At 37.6% G+C, this 10,173-nt stretch overlaps 1 pseudogene; it reads left to right on the top strand.

Moving 5' to 3' along the window:
* Positions 1–1,133, top strand: LOC141416107 (lactosylceramide 1,3-N-acetyl-beta-D-glucosaminyltransferase-like; annotated as a pseudogene).
* Positions 1,134–10,173: the final 9,040 nt, after the last annotated feature.

Genomic DNA, 10,173 nt, shown 5'->3' on the forward strand with positions numbered 1-10,173 from the left:
AACACGCACGTGGACGTGGGAATGTCGGTAAGTAACAGCAGAATCAAAGTGGGCAGTTTTTTTCAGATATTATCCACTTGTTTCATACTAAGTTTGATGGTTTTTAGGGGACTAACTCATAATCCCATTGTGAGACAAATGAAGCCCTACTCTTACAGACACCTCGTAAATAGCTATGACTTTGTGAATGATACCCTGTCTCTTATGACAGTTCAGAGGGAGATTGCTACCTATACTTGATAAGCCACAAGAAGTGTCACATTCAAGATGTCCTCCTTTCACTGTTTATAAAGACTCCTGAGAACTATGAGTGACTTTCTGCCATTAGAAGAATGTGGGGCAACTAGAACTTTGTTCAGTCTTAACTTAATGCCAGCATCAAAACTTTGGTTGCCCTAGGGACTCCTCCTGCACTCAATGGAGAACTGCAAAGAAAACTGGTTTGGGAAGACCCAAGTGTACAGCGATATAATTCAGCAAGACTTTGCCAATTCTTTCTACATTTTTATGCTTAAATTACTTCTGCAGTTTAGTTGGGCAAACTCCTTTGATCTACATGGCAAATTCTTGATGCCTGCTGATGATGGCATGTTTTTTCACATGCCAAATCTTATTGAATACCATCATGGGTTAGAACAAACTGGTGTTCAAGACTTTTGGATTGGTTATGTTCATTGTGGCACCCCTCCCATTAGGGTAAAAGCATCAAATACTACGTTTGTTATGAAAAGTACCAGAGGCCAACTACCCTGAGTATGGGGCTGGCACTGCCTATGTCTTCTCCAGTGAAGTGGCTGACAAAGTCCATGAGGTGTCACAGGCACTGAATTCTATTCTTTATATAGATGATGTGTTCATGGGCCTCTGTGACAAAAAAAAATGGGAATAGTAGCACTGTACCATATGTTTTTCCTGATGAAGGTAAAGCTCATTATCATCCTTGCATCTACATAAAAATGATGACATCTCATGGACATGTTCAATACCTTCTGCATCTTTGGAAGGATGCTACAGATCCTAGGGGAAAATATTTCTAAGGGTTTTGTAAAAAATATTGCAGATTCATTGAGATAGTTCTCCTACGCAAATTGACCTATACAGACACATATCCTTGCAGGGCTGCATTTTTCTAATAGTACGTGAACACTCTGATATTTTCAATGTCACTGAGACAACACTGGATGAAAACATTTAAATGTGTATCTATACCCTAGGTAAAATAAATGTGAAGAACAAAGAGAGATTCTGCAAGCACAATCTATCAAAATGTGTCTTTCATTATGGAAGCTATTCAATGTAACATCTGATTCATGGCCTAAAGTCATTTCAGGAGAATTCAAATTTTAAAAGGGATAATATGAGTGAAAAATCAAATGCAAAATTCAAGCTTTTGTTTAATTCCACATGTATATATGAGATGTGGGGAAATTATTAAGAAACCTCAGTGTTAGAATAACAGCTTTTGAAAATACCAAGTGAATGTATATTACAGCATTTCAAAGAAATTAATGTACCTTATTTTTGCTAAAGAGCTCTTGGTGGAGGTAGTGGGGGTGTGGGGGTGTGGAAGCATTGCCAGAGGACAAAGTACATGAATCTGGTAAAAGTCTCTTGTTCTTAGGAGAGAGAGCAGGAAACTATCTGCACTTTCATTGTAAAAGGCTGTGCTGCCTGTGAGGCTCAGCCTCAGAGCAATAGAGCTCTTGCCTAGCAAGGCTCAGACAAACACACAGAACATTAAAAGCCTCTTTCCTGTATAAACTATATAATATTAGTGTTTAAATACTTGTACTAATTAGTAAAATTAGCCCATCCCTTTCCAACATCATAAACCACAGTATTTTGTCCCAAGTTCAGAGTTTTAAATTTAGAGTAGTAAATCAAAGCTGTAGTATCTAAAGCAATCTATTCTTGACTCGAATAACTATCAGAGAGGATCTTTATCTTTTAAACATGTCAAACTTGAAAGTAGCATAAAAGTGATGTAGAAATTGCCAGAGACTGAAAACATTTGTAAAGCTGCGTGTTCTTGGTTATTGAAGAGTTATGCCTGAGATCTATAAATAACTTAGACTTATTTTACTAAACACAATAAAAACACGGTCATGATGCAAACAACTCACTACAGATCTCTGTTTCTAGGGACATTATATAATCTCTCAAAGCCAAAATAGTGACTTTAGCAAAAACAGTTGAACTGATTATCAAAACACTGGCTTCACAGGCACCTGTTAGAGAAAACTCAGATGCCTCATTCATAAGATGATGCCCCAAACACACAAAAGACCAAACTAACAAAAATTTCTCAGGGTATACACCTGCATGAAGACATCTGTAATTTTACCAAGAATATATTTGTTTCTGTTTTGGCAGCACTGGGGTTTGAACTTACGGCTTCATGCCTCCTAGGCAGGCATTCTTGTCATTTGAGCCACTCCACGAGTCTTTTTATGTGATTTTTTTGGAATAGGGTCTGCCACACTATTTTTCCAGGGCTGCCTTCACATCAGCATCCTTCTGAACCCAGCTCTTGAGCAGGTAGGATTATATGTTTCAGCCACCAGTCCCTGGCTACAGGTAGATTGTTAATGTTCACAGAAATCTTTTCTAAGTCTTTTCTATTTTGAAATTTGAGGTTTGTTTAAATTGCTTAGGAAATTTGGTATTTTTAACTATTATCAAGACTACAGTGTCAAACATTTAAGAGGTAGTTACTTTCAGAATAAATTCAGGGTTTTAGACCATTGCAGTTTAGATTTTCTGATGACTTTTAAAAACTGTAAAGAACAAAGGTCTTTTGACAAAGTGGATTTATACTTAATCTTTATTTGTTAATTCTTAAATACCTATTTGCTTTAGGGCAGACTATACCCTGTGTATCTATACTTGGATCTGTTAAAATTTGCCATTGGTTGAAAACATCAGTAACTCTCTGGGCATCAAAATTATCTTGTTTACAATGGTATTTTGGGAAAGTTATTTCTGAATAGAACTCTGTGTTTATCTTTTTGGTTTTTGCTTAGAATAGAATGGAATAGGTTTGGACTTAGAGAGAATACGATGGCACTTTCTGTTTTTGTAAGAAGGGAGTTGCCAGATGATTTCTTCATCAGAATTAAAGTACTGAGAAGAACATTTGCAATTAGAAATGCCTTAGTCTTTTTGAAAGGAAGGAAAAACATTTTGGTGATATCTTTTTTTTAAAGACAGGCTATCTTTAAAAAAAATGTCAACAAAGGGAAGATAAACAATTAGTATGGAGGGTCCCCTGAGTAAAAGATGGCTATACACAGTGTTATTGTCAAAAACCTTTCACCTCTTGTTTGATTAATTTTATAGCAAAATGTTAAGAATTTATACTTTTTGATTTTGCTCTTACATGGAAAATTAATTAGTGGGCATTTAAAAAATCTATGCTTTCCTACACACAATTTAAAAATTCACAAAGAAAAAAAAAACACCCAACACAGAAAAGCAGTGGTGTAGTGGCCCAAGTGGTAGACCACTTGTCTAGCATGTGTAAGACCCTGAGTGCAAGCCCTAGTACCACAAAAAGAAATGAAAGAAAAAGAAACACCTTGCTCCTTGGGGAACTGAGCTAATCTGTGAATAAAGTGAGAGACACAAATTTGATGTTTGTACTTGTCTTCTTATAAACCCCTCATGAAAAACTGAAGGGCGGTCTGTGGGAGATCCATGTGTTCCCAAAAGATGGCAATTAGCCAGGTAGAAAGGCCCTCCTCCTTCCCAAGAAACATCTGTTCACACCAAAATCTACCTGCTGAAACATACTTCCCCATTGGCCATAAAAAAATATAAAACCTGCAGTCCAACTTGACTGGGGAAGAATTGGTTTTGGGGTTCCTCTGCATGACCCCATGTGGCCTTTCCTTTCTCTTCTCTGCAAATAAAACTTCTCTGACCTTTGCTGCTTGAGTCCACCTTTGATTTCCATCTAAGTGTGCAAGTACAAACCCTTGCTACCCAAGTATCACAGCACATCAAAACCAGGGTGACCACGAAGGGGCACTTCTTCTTCATCTGAGGCCAGTATAGGTTGTGCCAAACTGGAAGGGACTGCCTAGGAAGTGGCTGTGATCATCTGGCACTCTGGTGGAGTCCATCCTCCAGGTGAGCCCCCCTACTCCCATGGCTTAGCTATGGTGCAACTTTCAGGCTGACTTTAATCTCTCTTGCTTTTTTAAAAAAATTTTTATTTTTTTATTATTCTTATGTGCATACAATGCTTGGGTCATTTCTCCCCTCCTGGCCCCAACCCCTCCCTTACCACCCACTCCGCCCCCTCCTTCTCCATCCCACCCCCTGGATACCCGGCAGAAACTATTTTGCCCTTATCTCTAATTTTGTTGAAGAGAGAGTATAAGCAATAATAGGAAGGACCAAGGGTTTTTGCTGGTAGAGATAAGGATAGCTATACAGGGAGTTGACTCACATTAATTTCCTGTGCTTGTGTGCTACCTTCTAGGTTAATTCTTTTTGATCTAACCTTTTCTCTATTTCCTGGTCCCCTTCTCCTATTGGCCTCAGTTGCTTTTAAGGTATCTGCTTTAGTTTCTCTACATTGAGGACAACAAATGCTATCAAGTTTTCTAGGTGTCTTAAGTATCCTCATATCTCCCTTGTGTGCACTCGCTTTTATCATGTGCTGAAAGTCCAATCCCCTTGTTTTGTTTGCCCTTGATCTAATGTCCGCATATGAGGGAGAACATACGGTTTTTGGTCTTTTGGGCCAGGCTAACCTCACTCAGAATGATGTTCTCCAAGTCCATCCATTTACCAGTGAATGATAACATTTCGTTCTTCTTCATGGCTGCATAAAATTCCATTGTATATAGATACCACATTTTCTTAATTCATTTGTCAGTAGTGGGGCACCTTGGCTGTTTCCATAACTTGGCTACTGTGAATAGTGCTGCAATAAACATGGGTATGCAGGTGCCTCTGGAGTAACCTGAGTCACATTCTCTTGGGTATATCCCCAATAGAGGTATTGCTGGATCAAATGGTAGATCAATGTTTAGCTTTTTAAGTAGCCTCCAAATTTTTTTCCAGAGTGGTTGTACTAGTTTACATTCCCACCAACGGTGTAAGAGGGTTCCTTTTCCCCCGCATCCTCACCAACACCTGTTGTTAGTGGTGTTGCTAATGATGGCTATTCTAACAGGGGTGAGGTGGAATCTTAGTGTGGTTTTAATTTGCATTTCCTTTATTGCTAGAGATGGTGAGCATTTTTTCATGTGCTTTTTGGCCATTTGAATTTCTTCTTTTGAGAAAGTTCTGTTTAGTTCACTTGCCCATTTCTTTATTGGTTCATTAGTTTTGGGAGAATTTAGTTTTTTAAGTTCCCTATATATTCTGGTTATCAGTCCTTTGTCTGATGTATAGTTGGCAAATATTTTCTCCCACTCTGTGGGTGTACTCTTCAGTTTCGAGACCATTTCTTTTGTTGAGCAGAAGATTTTTAGTTTTATGAGGTTCCATTTATCTATACTATCTCTTAGTTGCTGTGCTGCTGGGGTTCCATTGAGAAAGTTCTTACCTATACCTACTAATTCCAGAGTATTTCCTACTCTTTCCTGTATCAACTTTAGAGTTTGTGGTTTGATATTAAGATCCTTGATCCATTTTGAGTTAATATTGGTACAGGGTGATATACATGGATCTAGTTTCAGTTTTTTGCAGACTGCTAACCAGTTTTCCCAGCAGTTTTTGTTGAAGAGGCTGCTTTTTCTCCATTGTATATTTTTAGCTCCTTTGTTAAAGACAAGTTGGTTATAGTTGTGTGGCTTCATATCTGGGCCCTCTATTTTGTTCCACTGGTCTTCATGTCTGTTTTTGTGCCAGTACCATGCTGTTTTTATTGTTATTGCTTTGTAATATAGTTTGAAGTCGGATATCGTAATACCTCCAGCATTGATTTTTGACTGAGTATTGCCTTGGCTATTCGTGGCCTCTTGTGTTTCCATATAAATTTAACGGTAGATTTTTCAATCTCTTTAATGAATGTCATTGAAATTTTGATGGGAATTGCATTAAACATGTAGATTACTTATGGGAATATAGACATTTTTACATTGTTGATTCAACCAATCCATGAGCATGGGAGATCTCTCCACTTTCTATAGTCTTCCTCAATCTCTTTCTTCAGAAGTTTATAATTTTCCTTGTAGAAGTCGTTCACATCCTTTGTTAACTTTACACCTAGGTATTTGATTTATTGTAAATGGAATTGTTTTCATATATTCTTTTTCAGTTCATTCATTATTAGTGTATAAAAATACTAATTATTTTTCTATGTTGATTTTATATCCTGCTACCTTGCTGTAGCTATTGGTGGTGTCTAGGAGCTTCTGTGTAGAGTTTTTTGGGTCTTTAAGGTATAAGATCATGTTGTCTGCAAATAGGGATATTTTGACAGTTTCTTTACCTATTTGTATTCCTTTTATTCCTTCTTCTTGCCTAATTGCTCTGGCTAGGAATTCCAGTACTATGTTGAATAGGAGTGGAGATAGTGGGCATCCTTGTCTAGTTCCTGATTGTAAAGGGAATGGTTTCAGTTTTTTCCATTAAGTATAATGCTTGCTGTAGGTTTGTCATATATAGCTTTTATAATGTTGAGGTACTTTCCTTCTATTCCTAGTTCTCTTAGAGCTTTTGTCATGAAATGGTGTTGGATCTTATCAAAGGCTTTTTCTGCATCTATTGAGATGATCAAGTGGTTTTTGTCTTTGCTTCTGTTAATGTGGTTTATTATGTTTATTGATTTTTGTATGTTGAACCACCCCTGCATCCCTGGGATGAAGCCTACTTGGTCATGGTGAATAATCTTTTTGATGTGTTGATGAATTCAGTTTGCCATTATTTTATTGAGGATTTTTGCATCAGTGTTCATTAAGGAGATTGGCCTATAGTTCTCCTTTTTGGAGGTGTCTTTGCCTGGTTTTGGGATAATTGTAATACTGGCTTCATAAAATGTGTTTGGCAGTTTTCATTCCCTTTCTATTTCATGGAACAGTTTAAGGAGGGTTGGTATTAGTTCTTCTTTAAATGTCTGATAGAATTCATCAGAGAATCCTTCAGGTCCTGGACTTTTCTTTTTAGGGAGACTTTTTTTATTGTTTTATTATTCATATGTGCATACAAGGCTTGGGTCAGTTCTTCCCCCTGCCCCCACCCCCTCCCTCTTGGCTCAGTTTTGGATGATCATATGTATCTAGAAATCTGTCCATTTCTTTAAGATTTTCAAATTTATTTGAATATAGGTTCTTGAAGTAGTCTCTGATGATTTCCTGGACTTCCATGGTATTTGTTATTATCTCCCCTTTTGCATTCCTGATTCTACTAATTTGGGTTTTTTCTCTCCTCATTTTAGTCAGGTTTGCCAGGGGTCTGTCAATCTTGTTTATTTTTTCAAAGAACGAAATTTTTGTTTCATTAATTCTTTGTACGGTTTTTTTGGTTTCTATTTCATTGATTTCAGCTCTTATTTTTATTATTTCTCTTCTTCTATTTGTTTTGTGATTTGCTTGTTCTTGTTTTTCTATGAGTTTGAGATGTATCATTAGGTCATTGATTTGGGATCTTTCAGTCTTTTTAATATATGCACATAGCAGTTTTCGGGGTCAGGATGTCATGTGTTCTTTCACTTTCCCCATACAGTTCTCTTTAGCACAATAGGAAACAGAACACAGCAGTAAGAGACATGACAGCTTGTAGGCTGAGGAAAACACAGGTTGTATTGCTAAGTGGAAACACAACATGGAAGACAACGGTGGTACAATTTTGCGATCACTCTGATTTCCACATGTGAATTGCTTGTGGGATACTTTATGTGAATAAGTGTTTGATGAAGCTAATTGCTCTTCTTCTCCATGAAACAACTATTAGGGTTTATATTGTGTTATGAGTTTGGCCTGCCTTATTTTGCTTGAAAAATGTTAAAAGGTGATTCATATTTCTTACTTTTACAAAATCTTTTTGAATGGTGTTTCATGCCTTCAATTTTATTCACATATACTCTGGAATTTTGTAATTAAACTTTCTCTTGTAAAACTCCTGCTGCTTCCTAAAAAACACTTTGTTTCTCTGATTTCCTTAAGAAAATTATCTCAAAGGTTTCCGTTAACTTTAAAATGTCAGTCTTTCATTTAAACATCATTGAACAGTCTACTCCCTTCCTGAAACATACAGAACCTCATTCCTTTACCATGGATGATTCTGTTATCTTTAATGGACATCAAGGAAACAGCAGTGGTACAAGTCCTACTGTGGCACTTAGGGCTTGTTCTGGACATTGAGTGATTGCAAACAACGGGCTTCTCCTGCCTCTGTGGGGCAATTTTCTTGTCTCCTTTCTTACAGTCAGTTTGTTCCTGCTTCCTGGCTGCTAATCTGCTCTCAGCTTGGAAATGGGGTCACCAAGATATTTCCACTGCTTCAAATAAGAATAGATAAGTAGAAAGGGAGCAAATGAGGGCCCGATTTTTAGTAAAATGCATGGAATAGACTGTAGAGGGAAAAGCTGAGAAAATGTGTGGTGGCATCACAGTGTAGCTGGTGCTGAAAGTTTTAGATTTGCTTGTAGACATCATAATTTAACTCGTTAGAAACTTTGAGAAGCACTTTGGCTCACTTTAGAAGCAGTTTGACCTCTACTCAAAACTGAAAACTGCAAATCTATCTATTTTATGTTGGGGGACAATATGTACAAATATCAAGTTATTAATTGGAAGAAACAGCCTTCTTCTGATTGGCCATCTGTAAATGACAAAAGAGGAGTGCTCAAATTTCTCTGCATGATTTTATTTCTATAATATGAAACCATGCACATACACATGCACACACACAAACACACACACACGCACATGCACACACACACACGCAAATACACACACATAAACACACATACACACATATGCACACACACACAGGCACACATATAGAGACACACACACATACACACACGCACATACACAGACACACATACACACGCACATACACACACATACACATACAGACACACACACACACATACACACATACACATGCACATACACACACCCACATACACAGATACACATACACAGACCTACACACATACACACATACACACCATCATACACATGCACACACACACACATGCACATACACATACACACATACACACACACATACACACATACACATACAGATGCACACACACATACACACGTACACACACATACACGCACATACACACACATACACATGCACATACACACATATACACACATACACATGCACACGCCCATACACTCACACATACATAGGCACATACACACATACACACACATAGACACATACAAAAGCACATACACACACACACTCACACAAGCACACATACGCATACACACACACACAAGCACACATACGCATACACACACACACAAGCACACATACGCATACACACACACACACCCGCAATCATTCCCAGGGTAATTAAGACCCAAAGCTTTATTAAATTAAGGAAATTATTCTCTAAGCAGCACAAAATCTACACTGTATTTTCATCACCTGTATCTAGGCATTTTGTGTTGGGTTGTTTCATTTTGGCATTTATTCCACAATCACAGTGCATGGTGATTCTGTGTCCAGTGTTTTCTGAATTTCTCATCTGTGACTGTCCAGTTTCCTTGATAATCAGAAGGCAAGTATCAGCATTCTATGACCAATGCAGACGCTAAATGGCGATTCCTAGGAAAACTTACCACCACTGTGTGGAAGCAGGAGGATGGGGATGTGTACCAAACAATGTGTACACATGTGAGTAAATTTTAAAATGCTAAAAAAAGAAAAAATATATACTTATGTGACAGTCATTAGATGGCAACAGATGACTACTGGGCCAAGATTGGGTAAAGCAACCTCTCTGTTCAATTCCCTCACCTGGAAATTTGAAGGTGATGAAAACAGAGTGTACCTTTTTTTAGACACAAAACTATATGAACTTGATTCATGCCCATCTTTGCCAGAAGAAGACTGGGCAGGCTATTGAGTCTTGTGAGTATTAGTTTTGCCCACTATACTTTGAGGTAATCTGTGACTTAAAAACTTTATCTGTAAATTATAACTACAAGAGCTGAGCCTTATCCTTGAAGTATATATGAGATTGCA

The sequence above is a fragment of the Castor canadensis genome, chromosome 14 (assembly GCF_047511655.1).
Source record: "Castor canadensis chromosome 14, mCasCan1.hap1v2, whole genome shotgun sequence".
Taxonomy (NCBI): Eukaryota; Metazoa; Chordata; class Mammalia; order Rodentia; family Castoridae; genus Castor; species Castor canadensis.